Genomic DNA, 27,459 nt, shown 5'->3' with positions numbered 1-27,459 from the left:
GGCACCTGCAACTGTTGTGATAGTATCTGGTGAGTCACAAGGACTCAGCAATCTCAAAACCCGCGAGATCAAGACTATTTAAGCTTAGGGTAGGAAGTGGTAATGAGGTGGAGTTGCAGCAAGCACTAAGCAAATATGGTGGTTAACATATGCAAATAAGAGCGAGAAGAGAAGAAACGGAACGGTCGAGAAGCTAGAAGTGATCAAGAAGTGATCCTGAAACTACTTACGCACAATCATAACACAAAGACTGTGTTCACTTCCCGGACTCCGCTGAAAGAGACCATCACGGCTACACACACGGTTGATGTGTTTTAATTAAGTCAAGTGTCAAGTTCTCTACAACCGGATATTAACAAATTCCCATCTACCACATAACCACAGGCATGGCTCTCGAAAGTTTATATCCTATAGGGGTGTCCCAACTTAGCCCATCATAAGCTCTACGATCAGCGAAGGATATTCCTTCTCCCGGGAAGACCCGATCAGCCTCGGAATCCCAGTTACAAGACATTTCAACAATGGTAAAACAAGACCAGCAAGACCGCCCGACTGTGCCGACAAATCCCGATAGGAGCTGCACATATCTCGTTCTTAGGGCACACCGGATGAGACATCCTACGAGTAAAACCAACCCTCAAGTTTCCCCGAGGTGGCCCCGCAGTCTACTCGGTTCGGACCAACACTTAGAGAAGCACTGGCCCGGGGGGCTTAAAATAAAGATGACCCTCGGGGTTGCAGACCCCAAGGGAGGGTTATAGGTTGTTAGGCAAATGTAAAACCAATGTTGGGCCTTGCTGGAGGAGTTTTATTCAAGGCGAACTGTCAAGGGGTTCCCATAAACCCAACCGCGTGAGGAACACAAAATCAAGGAACATAACACCGGTATGACAGAAACTAAGGCGGCAAGAGTGGAACAAAACACCAGGCATAAGGGCGAGCCTTCCACCCTTTACCAAGTATATAGATGCATTAATTAAATAAGAGATATTGTGATATCCCAACATAAACATGTTCCAACATGGAGCAATCTTCAACTTCACCTGCAACTAGCAACACTATAAGAGGGGGCTGAGCAAAAGTGGTAACTTAGCCAAACACCGGTTTGCTAGGAAGGTGGGTTAGAGGCTTGACATGGCAATATGGGAGGCATGGTAAACAAGTGATAGGTAGCGCAGCATAGCGATAGAACGAAGCAACTAGCAAGAAAAGATAGAAGTGATATCGAGGGTAATGGTCATCTTGTCTGAGATTCCGCTAGGAAGAAAAACGAGTCCAAGAAGAAGACAAACGGACGTAGTCGAATGAATCCTCACAACTCCGGAACGAAACCGAAGCTAACGAGAGAAGCAAACCGGAAAGAAGCAAACAACATGGTAAACAACCATCACATAAGAATGGCATGATGCACCATCAAGTATGATGCATGTCCGGTTTAAAGAGGCATGACATGACAAAGTGCAACAAACAATACTACAAATTAAGTGGAGCTCAATATGCAACAAGTTGCATATTGACGAAACACCACATTCGGATTATTTAGTTCTCTCCCGTTTATGTACCCAACAATATTAAATGTTGTTTAACATGGAAATAGGTGGAGCATAACTAAACTAGCTATTTAGGCAAGTTTAAATGAGGCCGGAAACAACAAACAACAATTCCGGAAAATCCTCATGACCATATTTCGAATTTGGTACTGTTCTACCCTAAACCATATTTTAATGTTGTTAAACAGGAAAATAAAGTGCACAAAGTTAATCTATGCATTTTTCCACCCTATTTACATATAAAGTTTGTTTAATTTGGAGCTACGGTTATTTAGTTATGAAATAAATCATTTTAGCATGGCATTCAAGCAAATTAATGCAAACAACAAGTTAAACATTTTAAACATGGATGAGAGTAGCATATTATGAAACTAGATGAAAAAATAAGCATTTTTCATATATAAATTATTTTAATATGATGCATGGTTTGAGAGTTATTAAATGCATGAAGTGCAAGGGTGTTTCTGTAAAACCGCAAACTCTGGATAAATAGCTAAAATCGCAGGCAGGAAAAAACCAATGAACGGGCCGAATCTGCTGGGCACTGGGGCGCTCACCATGGGCCCTTGGCCCGGGTCGGTGCTGGGTTGGCCTGCTAGCGCAGGACGCGGGCTGCTGGGCTGGTTGGATCGAATGAGGGGAGGGGGTGCAGTCAACGCTCGAATGACTCGAGGCAGAGGCAGGGGCGTCCTCCTCCTGCTCGATGCAGAAGCAGAGGAAGAAGGCGCGGCGGCACAGAAGCTTCGCGGACGGGGGCGAGCGGCGCTCGGCGTCAGGAGGCGGCTGGAGGAAGCGGATCCGAGCGACGAGGTAGCAGGCCAGCGGCGACGGCTGCTGCCGAAGGGGATCGAGGCGGCGACGTGGACGCGCAAGGTCGCGGGTAAGCGCTGGTGCTCACAAACCACTCGGGATCGAGCAGAGGGAAGAAGAGGCACGGCCTCGGGCGTCCTCGAGCATGCGGGCGGGCGATGAGGCAAGGCGGAGCGCTTGATGGGAAACAGAGGGGAGGCGGCGGAGGAGATGCTCGGGACCCTCCTGGTCCAGATCGAGTGAGGAAGGAGGGCTCGGGCTGCAGCCATGGTGCGGGAAGCTCCTGTAGGGAAAAAAGACAGGGAGAAAGATGGTGTGAGCGAGAGGGAGACAGGGGAAAGGAGAAGGATGGGAAGGAGGGACGCTACAGTCCTGCTGGTTGCCGGCGAGGAGCGTCTTGGGGGGGCCCGAGCACGATGAGCAGGGCTGGCTGCTCTTGTTGGAGGGTGGCTGAAGGCGAGAAGGTTGCGGGCGCCGGTTTTCTAGACGGGGAATTCAAGGGAGAGGAGGTGGGCGGATCGGGATGGATACCGAGGTGGAAGAGGACTGGCGGCGGCGATTGGGAAGGATGGGACAAGAGGGCTAGGATCTAGGGTTTGACCCGATTTGGAATGAGGTAGCTTATATATAGGGAAAGGAGATGTTTGGGGGTAGACTTGGACCCTCCGATTTACATCGGACGGTCGAGATAAAAAAAGGTTGAGATGATAAATCAAAGATATTAGAGAGATGTTTGGGATGATCCGAATACAATGGTGATGACTGAGCGGGTCTGGTTCGGGGAAGTTTTGGGCACGCGAGAGGGGTCGATGCGCTGCGCAAAGAGGGGTTAGGCGATCACGGTCGGGAGGGAAGCGAAACCTCGATTGGTCTGAACGGTCAACGAAGGCAATGCGGTCCGAGGGAAGGTGATGAAGGCAAAGGGAGAAACGGCAACGACGAACCAATGCAAGTTTTATGAAAACATGCAGATGCAATGCGCATGATGCTACGGGATGAGATGCATGACATGAACAAAATGCAAAACGAAAGACAAAAACACAACCACGAAGGAAATATCAAATCACATAGCCGGAAAAGGCAAGAGTCAGAGTAACAATTATGGAAAGTTACATCCGTGGTGTTACACTATAAAAAACTACAAACAACATGCACCAAATTTCATGTAAAAATGTGAAGTTGGAAGCAATACATACCTTGCGGGCTTTTTGTCGAACACCTTGCGGGCGCCAAGCGGCAATGGACGGCCGAGCACTGCTTGTCGGAGGACTGCCGTGCGCGACGGGCGGCGCTGACTAGAGGGAGACGGAGGAAGCCACGGCCGCGGCGGGAGAGACCGGAAAAGCGTCAGAACGGTCGCCGGAAGAAATGGGGTGGCGAGGGCGGCGGCGGCTGGATGAGTTGCGAGCGAGCGCTCGAGAATCCAGCGCGCGGGAGCGGGCGCAGCAATAAGCGGCGCACACTGGCGTTTCCGCCCACGCGCTGAATTAGATATGCCGCGCGCGCGGTTTTTGCGCGTCCGCTGGAGCACCCGGAGGGGTAGCACGCGCTAAAAGCACTATTTTTTCAACGCGACACTTATATAGCGCGGCTGTTGGAGATGCTCTAAGTACCGTCCGTCGGTGATATGTTCTCGTTGTTATGGGTGCACGCACACGCAGGTGCCTAGCTGGTGACGTGAGTGGTTGGCGTTGCGACTCGTGTGGCGACGACGATGGTGGCGTGCGGACCTGGGTCGTGGCTTTTCCTTTTGATGTCGACGGTCTGTTTTGCCAATGGGTGCGCCTATGCTTGTTTCTCACTGTGACAGAGAAGTCAGAGCTGCGTGCGGAGGGGCCTCGACGGCAACGATGACTCCATGAGGATGGTTTTAGCAGTCGGTGCTCTCCAGAGGATGCGCTGGAGTATGCCGATGCGAGGCTTGCAACTTTCTCCTATGAAGCGCATCAACAAAATCGGAGCTGCCAATCATCAATGCATGCGGTCGACGTTTGGCTATGGCTGACAAGGTCCTCGGGCGTTGTCTGCTCGGCAAGGTCTTGACGGGTTGTCAGCGGCGAAGTTGGAGTCGCCTGCTCGCGAAGAGGTGATGACGATGGCATTGCAGGCGACCTCGACGATGCCCTCTCCTCGGTGGTGTGTTTGTCGTCGTCCCTTTTATGTGGGTGTGTTGTAATGGTTTTCCCTCAGGTTTCCATTAATTAACCGAGCAATTCCATTCTACCTTTTTTTAATGAAGGCTCTAAGGGACCGTGTTTCAAAAAAAACAAAATACAAAACCGAATCATTGTTAATCTTGTTCTCTTTCTCTGCCCAGGTAGTGTGTTGCTGAGATGTCCATTTAGATCGAGAATGACGGAGTGGTATGATGGATGGCAATGAGTATCTAAAGTTGTTAGACTCATCCATGAGCTTAATTAGTTGTGTCGTGGTGGTTGACACTAATTTGGTAGGATGATTGTATGGAATGAGTTAAGAGCATCATCCAGTGTATTGACTTGGATTGCATTAATGGAATTTTGGAATAAACAAGACAACTTCATTCTTGTTGAATAAATTTGTACATCTATTGCGCATGTGTTTTTTTCCCATGTGTTATGTTGCCGAAATTCCTAGCAAAAATTCTAACGACTTCTGCTAATTTTGGCCTTCTTTGTAAGAAAACGAAAATGTTAGGTTGTTGCCTTTGAAAGTCCTCAGGTTTAAGATTCATAATCATTTTTAAAATTCATGAACATGCGGCGCAAAGAACATGAATTTTAACCGAGCTGCTCGATTGGACTGAGAAAAGACCCAAGTATAGTGTCCTTCGGTCAGATTGGCATTCGACCTTCCATCCCGATGCTCCTTGAGGACAAGTTCGCTTTCACGGTATTGTCAGTCTCGTCAGGCAAGCCAGTTCTCTTTCAGTTATCGGAATACTACCAACACTTCCTCCGAAGATCCTACGGCACGCATAGCTCGCCGTAACTGAAGCTTATTTACAGTAGTCACTATTCCATTTCTAGTTGTCACACTATTCACTATCTTACCGTTTCGCTGTGCTTCGCAAGCCAGCAGCTTAGCTGTTTTACATCGTCAATCATTCTTGTAAGAGCTACAATCTACACATATGATTCCTCTTACGAAGAATATACCTAACACATCCCTTTTACTTTCCCCATTTTCGTGATCTGGATAGAGCCCTAGCTCCCAAACTCGACCACAATCTAGAGCGGGGCGAGTGGTTCTATCCTCCAAGTATAGAAGGGGGCGAGGAGAGCATCATTATCTGCCGCCGCGACTAGTTGGGGTCCCGCCCAAATGCTCGGGGCCAGAGCCACTCCTCCCAGTAATGGGGTGGGTAGGGGGCGATTGCCCCCTCCCCCGGTGCACTTCGCCCTGTTGTATTTATTCAATAGTTGTTTGTGATTGAGTAGATGTATAACATGTACGTGATGTATTGAAACTATTTGCTAATTAATATGTGGGTGGAAGTTAATTTGGTGTTATTCCTCTCTAGGGCGATGCAGCAACAAGCGGGCTTTTTGACCTGCTCATGGCCCACTCAGGACTGGACCGATCAGTCCCAGCTCGCTAACAAAAATTGGCCGGTCTGACCTAGGAAATTAGGCCTGCTCAAACAACATGCCTATATATTTGTAGGAAATAAAATGAATGCATTATGCCTCCAATTTTATTAGATATAGTACGGACATATTTGTAGTTACAAAAAATGCAAGTACGTGTAAAACTATATTAAGAACCATGGGTATGCTACTAGATTTTCCCATGTGTGTCCCACCGACGGCTCCGACCCTCACCTCTTGGTGCCGAGAAGGTGGGGTGAATCTTAGTGGGGTTCTCCATGCAGATAGGGTCGCCCTATGTTTGGCAAGGGTTAGGTCTAGGTGTCTGCCTAGTGGTGGCACGGTTGGCACTGTGGAATAAGATCACTTCGCCTTTCAACGGTGTCGCTCTGCATTTAGGGAGGGCGCTGGAGCTTCGGTTAGGGCCAGATTCGGGGTCCCAGTTATGTATTCATTTTGTGTAGGTGGTCTCTGATAACTTCGTTCGGCCGAGTGAACTGAACCTGGGTAAATCTCGTGTGCCTCGTGTCATTGTTACCACCTAGCCAAGACTACTAGATCGGAACCCCTATCCGAGATCCACCAGATTTAGCTCTCACAGTTACTAGATTTCGTTGCTAACGATGAGTGGCTATTGCAGGTTTCAAAGTATTGCATGGCGTGGGTGTTTGTAGGGTTTCCTTTCCTTTACTATATGTTCAGTGGAAGTTTCAAGTTTTTGTGGGCGGCAAACAATCAAAGGAAATGAGACGCCCAATAAGGTTTTCAATGTATTTCTATTTTTTTTCATGGTCGTTTTGTGTTGAGTTGTCCTTCTTTTGTACTTGCCCGGGTGTGTACTCTAGTAGTCGCGACATTAACTTGTGAATGCCTTTACAGTACTGGTATCTCTCCAGCAAATCTGAATTCATTTCAAAATACCTAGTCTACTTTGAAACGGACACCATCATAGTCGTTAGTTCAAATTCGATTTTGTTGAGGTTTTCTTTTCCAAATTTCATTTCTTTGATATTCCAAAACTGAATAAACATGAGCAAGTGCTGCAAATTCTGATGAAGGAATAAAATGCAAAAAGTAGTCACTACTGAGGAAAGAAAATGCATGAGTTATGGTTTGATATATAAAATTATTGCACAAATACAAAAGTCAGGGTGGACGCGACAAGTGGGCTTTTCAGCCCGCTCGTGGCCCGCTTTGGACCGGAACGATCGGTCCCAACTCGCTAGCAGCACTGGCTGGTCCGAGCAAGGAAATTAGGCCCTCTCAGCACTCGATCCGGCCCAAAATTTAACTTAACCACACTGTTGGATCGAGAAAAGACCTAGGTTCAATGCCCTTCGGTTAGATAGGCGCTCAACCTTCCATCCCGATGGTGCTGACAATTTTCGCCGTTGCTTTCAGATGCGAAAAAATGTCTTCGATTGTCCCTACCATGGTGCCCGGTCATTTTATGACTACTTCATCTTCAAGAAGGATGTCGTGGGAAGGATTGGGTTCTCTGGTTACTAGAAGTGCACATTCGCACTGCAAATGCTTTCATATGGAACGGCCGTTGATTTGTGGGACAAATACCTACGAATATGTGAGAGCACATGCGGAGATGCCATGGTAATATTTGCTACTGTCGTGGTCTCGGTGTTTGGGCCTCAGTACTCGAGAGAACCAACTGTCGCAGACACCGAGAGGATCTTGGCAGTGTATGAAGGAAAAGGGTGGCCAGATTTTCTTGAAAATCTTGACTGCATGCATTGGAGATGGAAGAACTACCCAAAACCTCTACAAGGGTAATCTCAGGTTCATGTTAAGAAGCCCACCATCATTCTTGAAGCAGTTGCATAACATGATCTCTGGATTTGGCACGCTTTTTTTGGCATGTTTGGGTCTCACAATGACATCAATGTGCTGTAGCGAAGGAAATACTCTTCCTTTGGCATCACCACTGTTTACCAGGATGACTGAAGAGAAAGCTCCTCCTTGCCACTATATTGTCAATGTGCATGAATACAACATGGACTACTATCTAGTTGACCGTATTTATCATATTGGGCTACCTTTGTCAAGATCATCTCTGCCCCGATTTGCCAGGAAAAGTCTCACTTTTCCCAAAAACAAGAAGCGGCTAGAAAGGATGTTGAGAGGGCATCTAGAGTTCAGCAAACCCATTTCCTAGTAGTTCATGGAATTGCAAAACAATGGGATCTAGAAACCTTGTGGGAGGTGATGACTTGTTCTGTGATCATGCACAACATGATCATCTAAGATGAGGGTGAGGATGTTGCCGTAGGTATTGAATTTGAGAACATGGGTGATCCTATCGAACTTCCTGACCAGAGTCCGGCCATATTTGATGAGTTTGTTCAAATGCATCAACAGATTCGGCATTGAGCAGCTCATGAGCAACTGAAGGAAGACCTGATTGAGCATATGTGGGTGGTTAAAGGGGACAACATTGTTTGAGTGTAATATTTAAATTAGAACCACTACTACATTTGAACATTTTTAGCTAAACCGGAACTGATATGCAGCTATTTTGAGTGTGTGGATGTATGCGAACTTTAAAAAATTGGGGGAGGGTGTATGCGGCTAGTTTTGGATGACCAGCTACTACATCACTATCCTTGGACTGCCCCCCCCCCCACCCCTCCCCGGCCCGCAGACGGATGCGGTGTCCGGTTTGCGGGTGAGCGTTGGAGATGCCTTAGGGGAGGTCAGGGGACAATTTCGATGGTAGTCCTGATATTAGTGGCAATGCTACTAGTAGCGCCAACTCATTGTTCTGTCAGGCTTACACTCTTCGTGCATGTTTCAGCGCAATGACCCCTCCTCTATGGATTCATCCTATCCAATGGCCTTGTCAGCGCTATCAGGAGTTTGGACTTGCCCCATTCAGTAACCTTAGTTTTATTAGACCCTTTTCTCCCTTAGGTTTTGGTTCCCTAGGAGGACAAACAAGGTGTTTGCGATAATGACGCGTTGGAATAATATCACTTTGGTCTATCCCTATCTTGACAACCTTCGATTTGATGTCAATGAAGGGAACGTGAGGGTAGGTGCTGCCAGGTATGTTGACTCTCTTCGCATCTTTGGCAGTTAGTTCGTCAAGTAGGGAAATAGTTGAATGGCTTTTGGTGTGAAGACTTCGACCCCTTCTTCTGATTTATTCTGCAACAAGGTCTGATGTCTCGAACCCTCTGAATTGGCGGGTAAGGATTGCAAGTATGCACTACTTGGAATGTTTCCCCGATCATTGTTTTACATATGTTACTAGATCTCGTTGCTAATGATGAATGACTATTGTGGTCTTCAAAGTATTGTCACGAGGGTGTTTGTAGGTTTCCATTTCCGTCCAGTGCAAGTTTCAAGTTCTAGGGGGCGGCAAACAATTGAAGGAAATGAGACGATCAGTTTTTATTTTATTTTCATGGTCATTTTGTGTTGAGTTATCCTTCTTTTGTACTACTTGCTATGGTTTTGCCTGCTGAAGATTATATATGAGATGTCCTATGGGTGTTTAAAAAAATACAAATAAGGTTTAGTTAAGAAAAACTAATGTAGCTTATAAATTTTTTTTGTTCTAAAATAGATTACCAATACATCATTTCACCATGTCACATTAGGTACGAATACAATTATGAAATACAGATAGTCAATGAGACAACAACATGATTCAAACACGTGTCCATAAGTATGCAGGAAACAAAATGAATGCCTACAATTTTATAAGATATAGTATGAACATGTTTTTACTTACTAAATTGCAAGTATGAGTAAACCTATATTGAGAACAATGGGTATATTCGTTAACACCAACCCCTTTTCCTAGCTCTCGCGGCAGCTAGAGTTTCTCATGCGTGTCCTACCACCGGGTTCACCCTGACCCCTCGCCTCCTGTTGTCGGGAAGGTGGGGCGAATCCTAGTGGGGTTGTTCATGCACATAGGGACTCCCTATCTTTGGCTAGGGTCAGGTCTAGGTGTTCGACCAGCGACGGCGCGGTTGGTGCCCCGAAATAAGATATCACTAGCATGCCCTCATTGTGGTTTTCGAGGGTGTCGCTCTGCATTCAGGGAGGGCACGTGGAGCTTCAGTATGGGTGATATTCAGGGTCTGGGATCTGTCTTCATTTCGTGTAGGTGGTCTTCAATAGCTTCCTTTTGTCGAGTGGACTTTGACGCTTTGTGTTTTGGTCCTCCGAGTTCTTCTCCATTCAGCGAAGCATGGCAACTTTAGTTGTGTCGGTAGCTAGTGAGGTGAGGACTCCTCACTCTGTCTGGACGGATCTAGAATGGTTGTCCAACATTCTTCCTTGCCTTCTTCTCCAAGATATCGTCCCTAGATTGATGTTGCGGCCATCTTCTGGCTCTGGCACATCGCTATCGATTTCAATACGAAGACGAGGACTATTTTTGCAATGACATGTGCGTTATTTTCCATTTTCTTAAGGGTGGTCTTGTAAGGATTGATTGGTCACACTTATAAATAAAGGAGAACACATGAGGGTGAATTTTTATCGTACTGTTTATTTTACACTACATATAAACTATACGGAGCTGCTAAAAATCAGTCAACCGAGACTTTGCGAAGTCTCACTCGATGCCTCAACCTTTCGATCCTTGTTGCTTTAAGATTCATGCAGCTCAGTGTCTTTTTCTCAGTTCGTCTTGTTAAAGTGTGAGTCTGGCCTGTTTTTCCTGTCCTTTTCGTTGTTTGTTCCGGACTCTTTTCGTTGTGGCAGGGGCTGGGGTTTGCCTGTGGGCTGTGCAAGTGTTCAGCCCTTTTTCGTTGTTTGCCTTTTATTCTTTCTTTTTTTGTAAACTTTTACAATTGAAGAGAGAGAAAGGGAAGCCGTCACCATTACTGTCCGTGAGTTAGGGAGCGGAAGGGGTCCTGTCACATACACTCCTCTCTCCGTACTCTCTTTGTAGTATGGGTGTTTTTCCTTGTGTGCAAATGACCATGTTTTTTACTTGAAAAAGTGTGTTTTTGTTGTTGTTGCCTAATCTATGTGTTTATTTCACTTCTATTTTTATTTTTTCTTCATAATTTTATGTATCTACTAAAAATATGATCTACCATTTCTTCTTTATTCTTGTTTTTGCTTTTAAGTTCTTTTTTTATTGTCTAGTTGCACTATCTTTTTCAATGTGCAGCGTGAGTTAAGCAAATTTCTAGTAAGTCGTTACTTTTATTTTTGTACTATTCTGTGATGTATTTGTTTAATATTTTAGCGTACCAGTTGAATATTTCTAGCCACACGATTGCCGCAATTTTTTCTTCGTTGTTTTTGTTTTTTGTCATTGTTTTTGGGCCATTTTTGAAGCCCGCAATTATTTACATTTAGCAAGCTAGTTTCCTACTTAATCATTAGCAATTGTATTAAATATGTATGTGTGGTGTGTGTTATTCAGCATATATATATGGGAGGAGTTCAAATACACAGGGTAACTCAACAACCTTTTTTCCATTTTTTATTTTTTGATCGTTGTGTTTCTTATGAGTTTCTGTCATGATACCACCCTCTTTTTATTATCTTTTGTATGGTGTGTATTAAACAAAATAGGTTGACATGCAATGAAAGAGGTTGTTTACACGACCGGAGAGGAAGGGGGATGCACTTGCATGCCTGACACTAGTGTTTTGCAACTGCAAGTGTCACCCTAGACAGCAATTGCAGGCCTCCCTCCCAACTGCAGTTGGCCTTGTATTTTTGTCGGAGGGCGAGGAAGAGGGGAGGGCGGTTTCAAGTCTGACACTAGGCTTGCAATTGCAAGTGTCGCACTCTAACTGCATGCCTACACACCCTACTGCAGCCGACCTTTTGTTTTCTTGGTGGGCGATGAGAAGGGGGGTAGTTGCATGTCCAACACTAGGGTTGCAGCTGCTAGTGTCGCCTAGACTGCAACTGCCTGCCTACTCACTGAGGGAGTCCTGGATTAGGGGGTCCTCGGACAGCCGGACTATATGCTTTGGCCGGACTGTTGGACTATGAAGATACAAGATTGAAGACTTCGTCCCGTGTCCGGGTGGGACTCTCCTTTGCGTGGAAGGCAAGCTTGGCAATTCGGATATGTAGATCTCCTTCTCTATAACCGACTTGTTGGGGATCGTTGCAGAAATAAAAAAAATCTACGCATCACCAAGATCAATCTATGGAGTAACTAGCAACGAGAGAGAGGGAAGTGCATCTTCATACCCTTGAAGATCGCGAGACGGAAGCGTTGCAAGAACATGGATGAAGGAGTCGTACTCGAAAGCGATTCAGATCGCGGTGGACTCCGATCTAAGCGCCGAACAACGGCACCTCCGCGTTTAACACACGTGCAGCCCGGTGACGTCTCCCGCGCCTTGATCCAGCAAGGAGGAGGGAGAGGTTGAGGAAGAGGGCTCCAGCAGCAGCACGACAGCGTGGTGGTGATGGAGTGGCAGTTCTCCGACAGGGCTTCGCCAAGCTCTTGTGGAGGAGGAGACGTGTTGGGGAGGGGAGGGGCTGCGCCTTGAATGTGGTACTGCAGCCCTCCCCTCGCCCCTCTATTTGTAGGAGAAGGGGGAAGGGAGGGCCGGCCCCTCTAGATGGGATCTAGAGGGGGGCGGCAGCCAAGGGGGGAGGGGGCTTGCCCCCCAAGCAAGGGAGGCGCCCCCCTTTAGGGTTCCCCCCAACCCTAGGCGCATGGGCCCTAGGGGGGGTGGCGCCCAGCCCTCCAAGGGGCTGGTTCCCTTCCCTCTACAGCCCATGTGGCCCTCCGGGACAGGTGGCCTTCCCGGTGGACCCCCGGAACCCCTCCGGTGGCCCCGGTACAATACGGGTATGCCCCCGAATATTTCCGGTGACCGTATGATGACTTCCCATATATAAATCTTCACCTCCGGACCATTCCGGAACTCCCCGTGACATCCGGGATCTCATCCGGGACTCCGAACAACATTCTGTAATCACATACAAATCTTCCTTATAACCCTAGCGTCATCGAACCTTAAGTGTGTAGAGTCTACGGGTTCAAGAATCATGCAGACATGACCGAGACAGCTCTCCGGCCAATAACCAACAGCGGGGTCTGCATACCCATGTTGGCTCCCACATGTTCCATGATGATCTCATCGGATGAACCACGATGTCAAGGATTCAAGCAATCTCGTATACAATTCCCTATGTCAATCGGTACGTTACTTGCCCGAGATTCGATCGTCGGTATCCCAATACCTCGTTCAATCTCGTTACCGGCACGTCACTTTACTCGTTCCGTAATGCATGATCCCGTGACTAACTACTTAGTCACATTGATCTCTTTATGATGATGCATTACCGAGTGGGCCCAGAGATACCTCTCCGTCATACAGAGTAACAAATCCCAGTCTCGATTCGTGCCAACCCAACAGACACTTTCAGAGATACCTGTAGTGCACCTTTATAGTCACCCAGTTACGTTGTGATGCTTGGTACACCCAAAGCACTCCTACGGTATCCGGGAGTTACACAATCTCATGGTCTAAGGAAATGATACCTGACATTAGAAAAGCTCTAGCAAACGAACTACACGATCTTGTGCTATGCTTAGGATTGGGTCTTGTCCATCACATCATTCTCCTAATGATGTGATCCCGTTATCAATGACATCCAATGTCCATAGTCAGGAAACCATGACCATATGTTGATCAATGAGCTAGTCAACTAGAGGCTCACTAGGGACATGGTGTGGTCTATGTGTTCACACATGTATTACGGTTTCTGATCAATACAATTATAGCATGAACAATAATAGACAATTTATCATGAACACGGAAATATAATAATAACCATTTTATTATTGCCTCTAGGGCATATTTCCAACAGTCTCCCACTTGCACAAGAGTCAATAATCTAGTTACATTGTGATGAATCGAACACCCATAGAGTTCTGGTGTTGATCATGTTTTGCTCGCGGAAGAGGTTTAGTCAACGGATCTGCGACATTCAGATCCGTATGCACTTTACAAATATATATGTCTCCATCTTGAACATTTTCACGAATGGAGTTGAAGCGACGCTTGATGTGTCTGGTCTTCTTGTGAAACCTGGGCTCCTTGGCAAGGGCAATAGCTCCAGTGTTGTCACAGAAGAGAGTCATTGGGCCCGACGCACTGGGAATAACTCCTAGGTCGGTAATGAACTCCTTCATCCAGATTGCTTCATGTTCTGCCTCCGAGGCTGCCATGTACTCCGCTTCACATGTAGATCCCGCCATGACGCCTTGCTTGCAACTGCACCAGCTTACTACCCCACCATTCAAAATATACACGTATCCAGTTTGTGACTTGGAGTCATCTAGGTCTGTGTCGAAGCTAGCATCGACGTAACCCTTTACGACGAGCTCTTCGTCACCTTCATAAACGAGAAACATATCCTTAGTCCTTTTCAGGTACTTCAGGATATTCTTGACTGTTGTCCAGTGTTGCATGCTGGGATTTCTTTGGTACCTTCCTACCAAACTTACGGCAAGGTTTATATCAGGTCTGGTACACAGCATGGCATACAGAATAGACCCTATGGCTGAGGCATAGGGGATGACACTCATCTTTTCTCTATCTTCTTCCTTGGTCGGGCTTTGAGCTGAGCTCAATTTCACACCTTGCAATACAGGCAAGAACCCTTTCTTGGACTGATCCATATTGAACTTCTTCAATATCTTATCAAGGTATGTGCTTTGTGAAAGACCTATGAGGCGTCTTGATCTATCTCTATAGATCTTGATGCCTAATATGTAAGCAGCTTCTCCAAGGTCCTTCATTGAAAAGCACTTATTCAAGTAGGCCTTTATGCTCTCCAAGAGTTCTATATCATTTCCCATCAACAGTATGTCATCCACATATAATATGAGAAATGCTACAAAGCTCCCACTCACTTTCTTGTAAACGCAGGCTTCTCCTTAAGTCTGCATAAACCCAAACGCTTTGATCATTTCATTAAAGCGAATGTTCCAACTCCGAGATGCTTGCACCAGCCCATAGATGGAGTGCTGGAGCTTGCATACCTTGTTAGCATTCTTAGGATCGACAAAACCTTCCAACTGCATCATATGCAATTTTCCTTAAGGAAGCTGTTAAGGAATGCCGTTTTGACGTCCATTTGCCACATCTCATAATCGTATAATGCGGCAATTGCTAACATGATTCGGACGGACTTCAGCTTCGCTACGGGTGAGAAGGTCTCATCGTAGTCAACCCCTTGAACTTGTCGATAACCCTTAGCGACAAGTCGAGCCTTATAGATGGTAACATTACCATCCGCGTCCGTCTTCTTCTTAAAGATTCATTTATTTTCTATCGCTCGCCGATCATCGGGCAAGTCTGTCAAAGTCCATACTTTGTTTTCATACATGGATCCTATCTCAGATTGCATGGCTTCAAGCCATTTGTTGGAATCTGGGCCCGCCATCGCTTCTTCATAGTTCGAAGGTTCACCGTTGTCTAACAACATGATTTCCAGGACAGGGTTGCCATACCATTCTGGTGTGGAACGTGTCCTTGTGGACCTACGAAGTTCAGTAGCAACTTGATCCGAAGTACCTTGATCATCATCATTAACTTCCTCTCTAGTCGGTGCAGGCACCACAGGAACATCTTCCTGTGCTGTGCTACTTTCTGGTTCAAGAGGCAGTACTTCATAGAGTTCTACTTTCCTCTCACTTAGTTCTTTCGAGAGAAACTCTTTCTCCAGAAAGGACCCATTCTTGGCAACAAAGATCTTGCGTTCGGATCTGAGGTAGAAGGTATACCCAATGGTTTCCTTAGGGTATCCTATGAAGACGCATTTTTCTGACTTGGGTTCGAGCTTTTCAGGTTGAAGTTTCTTGACATAAGCATCGCATCCCCAAACTTTTAGAAACAACAGCTTAGGTTTCTTCCCAAACCATAATTCATACGGTGTCGTCTCAACGGATTTAGACGGTGCCCTATCTAAAGTGAATGTAGCTGTCTCTAGAGCGTATCCCCAAAATGATAGCGGTAAATTGGTAAGAGACATCATAGATCGCACCATATCCAATAGAGTGCAATTACGATGTTCGGACACACCGTTACGTTGAGGTGTTCCAAGCGGCGTGAGTTGTGAAACAATTCCACATTTCCTTAAGTGCGTACCAAATTTGTGACTCAAATATTCTCCCCCACGATCTGATCGTAATAACTTTATTTTTCTGTCACGTTGATTCTCTACCTCATTCTGAAATTCCTTGAACTTTTCAAAGGTCTCAGACTTGTGTTTCATCAAGTAGACATACCCATATCTACTTAAGTCATCGGTGAGGGTGAGAACGTAACGATAGCCTCCGCGAGCCTCAACACTCATTGGACCGCACACATCAGTATGTATGATTTCCAATAAGTTGGTTGCTCGCTCCATTGTTCCGGAGAACGGAGTCTTGGTCATTTTGCCCATGAGGCATGGTTCGCATGTGTCAAATGATTCGTAATCAAGAGACTCCAAAAGTCCATCTGCATGGAGCTTCTTCATGCGCTTGACACCAATGTGACCAAGGCGGCAGTTCCACAAGTATGTGGGACTATCGTTATCAACCTTACATCTTTTGGTATTCACACTATAAGTATGTGTAACATCACATTCGAGATTCATTAAGAATAAACCATTGACCAGCGAGGCATGACCATAAAACATATCTCTCATATAAATGGCACAACCATTATTCTCGGATTTAAATGAGTAGCCATCTCGTATTAAACGAGATCCAGATACAATGTTCATGCTCCAAGCTGGCACTAAATAACAATTATTGAGGTTTAAAACTAATCCCATAGGTAAATGTAGAGGTAGCGTGCCAACGGCGATCACATCGACCTTGGAACCATTCCCGACGCGCATCGTCACCTCGTCCTTCGCCAGTCACCGCTTATTCTGCAGCTCCTGTTTTGAGTTACAAATATGAGCAACCGCACCGGTATCAAATACCCAGGAGCTACTACGAGTACTTGTAAGGTACACATCAATTACATGTATATCACATATACCTTTGGTGTTGCCGGCCTTCTTGTCCGTTAAGTACTTGGGGCAGTTCCGCTTCCAGTGTCCGCTTCCCTTGCAATAAAAGCACTCAGTCTCAGGTTTGGGTCCATGCTTTGGCTTCTTCCCAGCAACTGGCTTACCGGGCGCGGCAACTCCCTTGCCGTCCTTCTTGAAGTTCTTCTTACCCTTGCCTTTCTTGAAACTAGTGGTTTTATTAAGCATCAACACTTGATGTTCCTTTTTGATCTCCACCTCCGCTGATTTCAGCATTGAAAATACCTCAGGAATCGTTTTCACCATCCCCTGCATATTGTAGTTCATCACAAAGCTCTTGTAGCTAGGTGGGAGCGACTGGAGGATTCTGTCAATGACCGCATCATCCGGGAGATTAACTCCCAGTTGAGACAAGCGGTTGTGCAACCCAGACATTTTGAGTATGTGCTCGCTGACAGAACCATTCTCCTCCATCTTACAACTGTAGAACTTCTCGGAGACTTCATATCTCTCGACCCGGGCATGAGCTTGGAAAACCATTTTCATCTCTTGGAACATCTCATATGCTCCATGCTGCTCAAAACGCTTTTGGAGCCCCGGTTCTAAGCTGTAGAGCATGCCGCACTGAACCAGGGAGTAATCATCACTACACGACTGCCAGGCGTTCATAACGTCTTGAGTTGCTGGGAAAACGGGTGCTTCACCTATTGGTGCATCTAGGACATATGTTTTATTGACAGCTATGAGGATGATCCTCAAGTTCCGGACCCAGTCCGTATAGTTGTTGCCATCGTCTTTCAGCTTGGTTTTCTCTAGGAACGCGTTGAAGTTGAGGGCAACATTAGCATCGACCATTTGATCTACAAAACATATTGTAAAGATCTTAGACTAAGTTCATGATAATTAAGTTCATCTAATCAAATTATATAATGAACTCCCACTCAGACAGACATCCCTCTAGTCATCTAAGTGATACATGATCCGAGTCAACTAGGCCATGTCCGATCATCACGTGAGACGGACTAGTCATCATCAGTGAACATCTTCATGTTGATCGTATCTTCTATACGACTCACGTTCGACCTTTCGGTCTCTTGTGTTCCGAGGCCATGTCTGTACATGCTAGGCTCGTCAAGTCAACCTAACTGTTTTGCATGTGTAAATCTGGCTTACACCCGTTGTATTCGAACGTTAGAATCTATCACACCCGATCATCACGTGGTGCTTCGAAACAACGAACCTTCGCAACGGTGCACAGTTAGGGGGAACACTTTCTTGAAATTTTATGAGGGATCATCTTATTTATGCTACCGCCGTTCTAAGCAAATAAGATGTAAAACATGATAAACATCACATGTAATAAAATAGTGACATGATATGGCCAATATCATTTTGCTCCTTTTGATCTCCATCTTCGGGGCGCCATGATCATCATCATCACCGGCATGACACCATGATCTCCATCATCGTGTCTTCATGAAGTTGTCATGCCAACGATTACTTCTACCACTATGGCTAACGGTTTAGCAATAAAATAAAGTAATTACATGGCGTTATTCAATGACACGCAGGTCATACAATAATTAAGACAACTACTATGGCTCCTGCCGGTTGTCATACTCATCGACATGCAAGTCGTGATTCCTATTCCAAGAACATGATCAATCCCATACATCACATATATATCATTCATCACATCCTTTTGGCCATATCACATCACACGGCATATGCTGCAAAAACAAGTTAGACATCCTCTAATTGTTGTTGCATGTTTTTACGTGGCTGCTATAGGTTTCTAGCAAGAACGTTTCTTACCTACGCCAAAACCACAACGTGATATGCCAATTGCTATTTACCCTTCATAAGGACCCATTTCATCGAATCCGATTCGACTAAAGTGGGAGAGACAAACACCCGCTAGCCACCTTATGCAACTAGTGCATGTCAGCCGGTGGAACCTGTCTCACGTAAGCGTACGTGTAAGCTCGGTCCGGTCCGCTTCATCCCACGATGCCGCCGAAATAAGATAAGACTAGTATTGGCAAGTAAATTGACAAAATCGACGCCCACAATGAACTTGTGTTCTACTCATGCATAGAAACTACTCATAGACCTAGCTCATGATGCCACTGTTGGGGATCGTTGCAGAAATAAAAAAAATCTACGCATCACCAAGATCAATCTATGGAGCAACTAGAAATGAGAGAGAGGGAAGTGCATCTTCATACCCTTGAAGTTCGTGAGATGGAAGCGTTGCAAGAACGTGGATGAAGGAGTCATACTCGAAAGCGATTCAGATCGCGGCGGACTCCGATCTAAGCGTCGAACAACGGCACCTCCACGTTCAACACACGTGCAGCCCAGTGACATCTCCCGCGCCTTGATCCAGCAAGGAGGAGGGAGAGGTTGAGGAAGAGGGCTCCAGCAGCAGCACGACGGCGTGGTGGTGATGGAGTGGCAGTTCTCCGGCACGGCTTCGCCAAGCTCTTGCGGAGGAGGAGAGGTGTTGGGGAGGGGAGGGGTTGCGCCTTGGATGTGGTACTGCAGCCCTCCCCTCACTCCTCTATTTATAGGAGAAGGGGGAAGGGAGGCCGGCCCCTCTAGATGGGATCTAGAGGGGGCGGCGGCCAAGGGGGAGGGGGCTTGCCCCCCAAGCAAGGGAGGCGCCCCCCTTTAGGGTTCCCCCCAACCCTAGGCGCATGGGCCCTAGGGGGGTGGCGCCCAGCCCTCCAAGGGGTTGGTTCCCTTCCCTCTACAGCCCATGAGGCCCTCCGGGACAGGTGGCCCTCCCGGTGGAACCCCAGAACCCCTCCAGTGGGCCCGGTACAATACCGGTATGCCCCCGAATATTTCCGGTGACCGTATGATGACTTCCCATATATAAATCTTCACCTCGGACCATTCCGGAACTCCCCGTGACGTCCGGGATCTCATCTGAGACTCCGAACAACATTCGGTAATCACATACAAATCTTCCCTATAACCCTAGCGTCATCGAACCTTAAGTGTGTAGACCCTACGGGTTCGGTAATCATGCAGACATGACCGAGACAGCTCTTCGGCCAATAACCAACAGCGGGATCTGGATACCCATGTTGGCTCCCACATGTTCCACAATGATCTCATCGGATGAACCACGATGTCAAGGATTCAAGCAATCCCGTATACAATTCCCTTTGTCAATCGGTATGTTACTTGCCCGAGATTCGATCGTCGGTATCCCAATACCTCGTTAAATCTCGTTACCGGCAAGTCACTTTACTCCTTCCGTAATGCATGATCCCGTGACTAACTACTTAGTCACATTGAGCTCATTATGATGATGCATTACCGAGTGGGCCTAGAGATACCTCTCCGTCATACAGTGTGACAAATCCTAGTCTCGATTCGTGCCAACCCAACATACACTTTCGGGGATACCTGTAGTGCACCTTTATAGTTACCCGGTTACGTTGTGACGTTTGGTACACCCAAAGCACTCCTACGGTATTCGGGAGTTACACAATATCATGGTCTAAGGAAATGATACTTGACATTAGAAAAGCTCTAGCAAACAAACTACACGATCTTGTGCTATGCTTAGGATTGGGTCTTGTCCATCACATCATTCTCCTAATGATGTGATCCCGTTATCAATGACATCCAATGTCCATAGTCAGGAAACCATGACCATATGTTGATCAACGAGCTAGTCAACTAGAGGCTCACTAGGGACATGGTGTGGTCTATGTGTTCACACATGTATTACGGTTTCCGATCAATACAATTATAGCATGAACAATAATAGACAATTTATCATGAACAAGGAAATATAATAATAACCATTTTATTATTGCCTCTAGGGCATATTTCCAACATGACTTTGTGTAACCCTAGCCCCCTCTGGTGTCTATATAAACCGGAGGGTTTAGTCCATAGGACGGACAACAATCATAATCATAGGCTAATTTCTTGGGTTTAGCCTCTAAAATCTCGTGGTAGATCAACTCTTGTAATACTCATATCATCAAGATCAATCAAGCGGGAAGTAGGGTATTACCTCCATCGAGAGGGCCCGAACCTGGGTAAACATTCTGTCCCCCGCCTCCTGTTACCATTAGCCTTAGACGCATAGTTCGGGACCGCCTACCCGAGATCCGCCGGTTTTGACACCGACATTGGTGATTTCATTGAGAGTTTCAATGTGTTGTCACGATAAGGCTTGATGGCTCATTCAATCATCTGCAACAATGCGATCCAGGGTGAGGTTTTCCTCCCCGGACAGATCTTCGTATTCGGCGGCTTCGTATTACGGGCCAACTCGCTTGGCCATCTGTAGCAGATCGATAGCTACGGCCCTGGCCATCAAGCCAGGTTTGGAAGCTCGAACTACATTGCCGACATCCACGGAGACTTGATCTGTGATGGATTCGAGCCCATGTCAGGTGCGCCGAACAGTCACGACGAGCATGACTTAGATCTGCCATCGGACGGTGTTCGGGAGATCACACATGCGGCTGCCCCGGCCCTTAATCCGGAGCAGATCATGCCATCCGAGGACGGGTGGATGGACCCCGCCACGGAGGCCGCACACTCATCAGCGATAGAGCCGAACACAGACCTCGCCTCCGATGAGGCTTGTGTCATCGGAACCTCGGACTTGTCTCCGGCCATAGGCTCTGAATCACATGCATCCGTGCCTATCGAATCTGATTGGGCACCGATCATGGAGTTTACCTCCGCTGATATCTTTCAGCACTCACCCTTGGGCGACGTGCTAAATTCACTGAAATCTCTCTCCCTGTCAGGAGACTCTTGGCCGAACTATGTCCGGCTCGAGTGGGAAGCGGACGACTAAGAAATTTGTTTCCCACCCACCACCCACTTAATAGCCACTGTCGACGACTTAATCGACATGCTTGATTTCGACTCCGAACACATCGATGGTATGGACGACGATGCCGGAGAGGAACAAGAACCACCGCCCGTAGGGCACTGGACAGCCACCTCATCATATGATATATATATGGTGGACACCCCCAAAGAAAGCAACGGTGATGAGGCAACGGAGGATAATCCCCTTGAGAAGCAATCTAAGCATCGGCGTCATCGGCGCCGCTCTAAGCCTCGCCATAGCAAAAATAGCGATACCGGCACAAGAGACAATAACGCTCCGGATAATGCCGAGGACGAAAACAATCCCGCCCAGCCAGGCTTCGAGCAGGCCGAACGGGTGGATGGGCAAGCTAGCCCCAAGGAACAGGCAATGGATGGAGAATCCGAGGATGGCAATTACATGCCCCTCTCCGAAGACGAGGTGAGCCTCAGCGATGAAGAATTCATCGTGTCGGAGGATCCCGTAGAGCAGGAGCGCTTCAAGCGCTGGGTTATAGCCACTGCAAAAAGCCCGAAGAAAAAGCAGCAGCAGCTTCAAGTTGATCAAGATCTGCTAACTGATAGATGGACTGAAGTCCTGGCAGCCGAGGAATACGGACTCAAGCACCCAACCAAAATTTACCCAAAGCGCAGGTTACCACCTCAACTCGAGGAGGAGGCATTAAAGCCCACACTACCAGCGTAGGATGTGGCTGACCGGCCACCTCATGGCCGAGACAAAGTGGCGTATCAGCCCGAACACCAGCCCCCATCCCGCCGCCAATCAAACAAAAAACACTAAGGCCTGGGGCTACACGCAGGACCTGCGAGACGTATTGGCAAACAAAGCAGGACAGTCAAGATCGATCTACGGATCACGGGGGTGTGCCCCAATGCACGATGATGACCGTCACGCCGGATATACTAAAAACAAATCCGGCCGGGCCGAATATAGCAGACCAGACTCATTTGAACTGCGTCGTGATGTAGCCTGGCATAGAGGCGCCGCACAACCCCTATGCTTCACTGATGAAGTAATGGATCATGAATTCCTAGAAGGGTTTAAACCCGTGAATATTGAATCATACGATGGTACAACAGAACCCGCGGTATGGATTGAAGATTTCTTTCTCCACATTCACATGGCCCGCGGGGACGATCTACACGCCATCAAATACCTCCCACTAAAACTCAAGGGACCGGCCCGGCATTGGCTGAATAGTTTGCCGGCAAACTCCATTGGAAGTTGGGAGAACCTGGCAGACGCATTCTTGGATAACTTCCAGGGCACTTACGTGCGACCACCGGATGCTGATGATTTAAGTCACATAACCCAACAGCCCAAAGAGTTGGCCAGGAAATTCTGGACTCGGTTCCTAACTAAAAACAACCAAATTGTCGACTATCCGGATGCCGAAGCCCTGGCGGCCTTTAAGCATAACATCTGTGATGAGTGGCTTACCCGGCATCTTGGCCAAGAAAAACCAAAGTCCATGGCAGCCCTCACGACACTCATGACCCGCTTTTGTGCGGGCGAGGATAGCTGGTTGGCTCATAGCAACAGAACAGCAAGCAATCCTGGCACATCAAAGGCCAGAGATAGCAATGACAAGCCCCGACGCAACAAACACAAGCGTCGCAATAACGGCGATAACGCGGAATACACGGCTGTCAATGCCGGATTCAGTGGCTCTAAGTCCGGTCAGCGGAAAAAGCCATTCAAAAAGAACAATATGGGCCCGTCCAGTCAATGCCAAATTCATGGCACCCCAGGAACACCAGCCAATCATACCAACAGAGAATGTTTGGTCTTCAAACAAGCCAGTAGGTCAGGTGCCGAAAACAAGGAGAAGGGGTCTCAAACCGACGATGACGACGAGGAGCCCCGATCACCAAATACAGGAGGGCAAAAGAAATTTCCCCCGCAAATCAAAACGGTGAACATGATAAACGCCACTCACATTCCCAAGGTGAAACGGATGTGCACTCTTAGGGATGTCGACTTAATGGAACTAGACGCCCCACAATATAAACTATGGCCGATCACCTTCGACCGCACGGATCGTCCGGTTAATACCAATCAGGGCAATTCAGCCGCACTAGTCTTCGACCCAATAATTGACGGGTTCCACCTCACACGAGTCCTTATGGACGGAGGCAGCAGTCTAAACCTGCTATATCAGGACACGACGCACAGGATGGGTATTGATCCTTCGATAATCAAGCCCACTCAAACCACCTTTAAAGGTATTATACCAGGTGTGGAGGCCCGTTGTTCAGGCTCCATTGCTCTCGAGGTATTCTTCAGATCACCGGACAATTACCATACCAAAGATTTAATCTTCGACATCGTCCCCTTTCGCGGTGATTATCAGGCACTACTCGGATGAACTGCGTTCGCTCGATTCAACGCGGTGCTAAATTATGCCTACCGTAAGCTCAAGATGCCCGGTCTGCGTGGTGTCATCACGGTTAATGGCAAGGTCGAACTCCCCCTTGGTGCCGAAGAGTATACGCCGCTTTAACAGCAAAAGCAACAAGTGGCATCTTTCAATCGAACCTCGAGTCGACGACCAAGCTCCCGGACACTGCCAAAGGAGTCTGAACTACTTCGCGGCAGGATAGCCCGACTCGTCCGGAGCTCAATTAAAACACTCCGACAAAAGCTAGGACAGGCCACACACTGCGGCTCAACCGCTCTGTGGCACACAAACATTTCTCGCATTTACTTTGCAGGTTCACCTTTGCGTAGGCCAGGACTGGCGACATGGAAACAGCTCGAACGCGCAAGGGAATCCTTAGATATTCCCCTCGATGACCATCCGACTACACTCCGGATCCGCACACAGCTTCCTCCCGCCTGGTCTCAGCAGGTTCCGCAGTCATATTTCTTTTTATCACATTACCTGTACTCGTACGCATCGACTTACTATTCAAATACAACATGTGGCTTTATATGACGCTTATCTGCTGTTATTTCTTATTGAAACTCTTTTGTCAAATGGCATCCGTACACCGTGATATGCCTTAATATACCAGGGGCTTCATTGTACCCATAATACGGCAATAAAGTCCAAACACCTTCACGGCCGTTCGGCACCCCGAACTTATAGCATTATATGCATCAGCTCCGAATCATGTCTTGGGTCAATAGTTGGGTTTGCCCGGCTCCCATGTTTTGCTGCCTTACATTCCACTATATCGGCTAAGGAAGCACAGGGAGAACTACTGCGATTGTGTCCCGGTTCTTCCGGACGAGTGCCTTAGTAGAGAAAGCCGAAAACTGATTGTCATGATATGGCGATAGCTGGTCAGCTATTCGAGAGGTTGTAAAATCTTTAAGGATTTCTTCCGCATTATGCGATAACTAATGTAGCGTGCGATGGATCGGCTTTTCTTCCGATCAAGTGCTTATAGAGCCCCTTGTGCGGTCTTCCGAACACCAGGGGCTACGCCTACCTTCCTTTTGTCAAGCTCCTATGGCTAAGTGAGAGTGATAAAGCCTTATAGTCTGGTTGCCTGGTTCATTGCGCTGAACACCTCCTTCAAGGACCCAAAACTGGGATAAATAGTGCTCAGGTTTATCCCGAACACCCCCATACTTCCTACGTGGGGGCAGAAGCCGACGACTGGCCAACTCTCAGCATTAATATATAAAACGGTCGCGCAGGAGGATTTTTGTTTTCAAATAAAAGGCAATCAATAATAGAAACGACCTTGTTTAACATTACAAAGGACAACATGATTGTATTCATGGAAATATAATGTCCTTGGTACATTGCTCCGCCGCAAGGCGGGATCCTTTCAGGACACTATCATAATATAACTCAGGCTTGCGGTGCTCCTTCCCCTCCGGCGGTCCCTCGGTCATCAGCTTTTTAGCATCCATCTTCCCTCGGTGCACCTTTGCACGGGCGAAGGACATTCGCGCACCCTCCATACAGACCGACCGCTTGATGATGTCAAGTCGAGGGCAGGCACTCACAAGCCGCTTCACGAGCCCGAAGTAGCTGCTTAGAATCGGCTCGGTGGGCCATAGCCGGATAATTAAATCCTTCATGGCTAGCTTGGCCCCCTTATGCAGTTCGATCAACTGTTTCAGTTGATCGGCAAAAGGCACCGGATAATTCGGTGCCAGATACTGCGACCAGAAGAGCTTATCTGTAGTGTTCCTTTCTTTGGCTCGGTAGAATTGGGCGGCATCAGATATGCTGCGTGGCAGCTCCGCAAATACCCCTGGAGAAATCCGAACTAAAAATTAGAAACATGATTTTCTCCTCAAATACTTGCTTTACATGGAAAAAGCCTTACCCGCCGTGATCTTCCTCGCCTCTTGGATCTCCTGCAGGGCGCCTTGGGTTTCCCCCCGGCCATCGCGTGCGACCTGATGAGCCTTGGTGAGTTTGTATTCTTTATCCGTTAAACTCTACTCAAAGGACTCGCATTTCTTCACGGCCTCTTGAAGCTCTTGCTCAGCTTCAATAACCCCGGCCTCGTGCTTCTCACGAAGAGCCTGCTCTGCGGCTGCCTTTTTCTCAGACTCGGCCACAGCCTTCGTAAGAGCCTCGACTTCAGTCATCGCCCCTAGAGCAAATCATGAAACATATTTTTATCATACTAAAAATTCGTTCGCACTAAACGTGAGCAAGGTCGTGCATACCTTGTTTATCCTCCAACTGCCTTTTCAACTGGCCAAGTTCTTCTTTGGCCTGCTCCAGACTTTGATTCAGTCCGGAGACTTTTGCAGTATGATAGGCGGCAGTCGCTACAGACGCCTTCTTATAAAAAAAGAGAGATAGATGCCATCAAGTGAGTCTCCTGCGAATATAGATTTGATCCTCTGTCCGGTTCTTTCTTTCACGGAACAGTGTATCAGGGGCTACTATCTATACTATGACACTCTTTGAAACCTCATAAAACATACCTCAAAGCCTCTTATAAGGTCGATGCAGGCTTCATTCAGTCCACTTCAGCAGACTAAATCTTCTCAATCACCATACCCATAAGCGCATGGTGTTCTTCAACAATGGAGTCGTCTTCAGCGCCGCCAGTAAAGTGTCTGGCACCTCTGGTTGGACAGAGGTTGCCAACGGAACAGGCGCACCCCCTCTAGTCAAGGGAGGCTGCCTGCCTGATTCTGGAGCCGTACCGGTCTCCGGAATTGTGTCCGGACGGCGGCCAAATTCGAGATAGCCCCCGTCGTCGACGTCCATGGGAGCCTTTTCTCCCGTCTGTCCAGCCCCGAAAGTTTGACCTTCGGGTACCGCCTTGACGATCTTTTCCCCCCTTCTTGGCCTGGGTCCCTCTATGATGATACTTCGGTGTCGTTCACGTGTTTCGGGGAAGTGGCCTTCGGGGGCGTCTCACCGTCCATAGCACCCGAACGCAATAAATCCTCTGATGAGGATCGTTCGGTGCGGACCTCACTGGACTGCAAAAAAGTATGGCTCAATGATTAAAACGTCATGCCATAGTGAGTCCGGATGCGTAAATGTGTTCGGATTTTATATACTCACGAGTTCACCAGGGGCTGGGCCCTGGGATCCCACTCCGGGCTGCTGTCGGCGGCAGCGGTGGACTCCTCCGGAAGAGGAGTTTTTCCCCTCTTAGGCGACTCGGCCTCCAAGGATGTGGAGGCCGTCCTTTTCTTTCTTCCCCCCGCTGGGGATTCGTCTTCCTCCTCCTCGTCG

The sequence above is a fragment of the Triticum aestivum genome, chromosome 6B (genome assembly GCF_018294505.1).
Source record: "Triticum aestivum cultivar Chinese Spring chromosome 6B, IWGSC CS RefSeq v2.1, whole genome shotgun sequence".
NCBI classification, from domain to species: Eukaryota; Viridiplantae; Streptophyta; class Magnoliopsida; order Poales; family Poaceae; genus Triticum; species Triticum aestivum.
Note: the sequence above shows the minus strand (reverse complement) of the source record.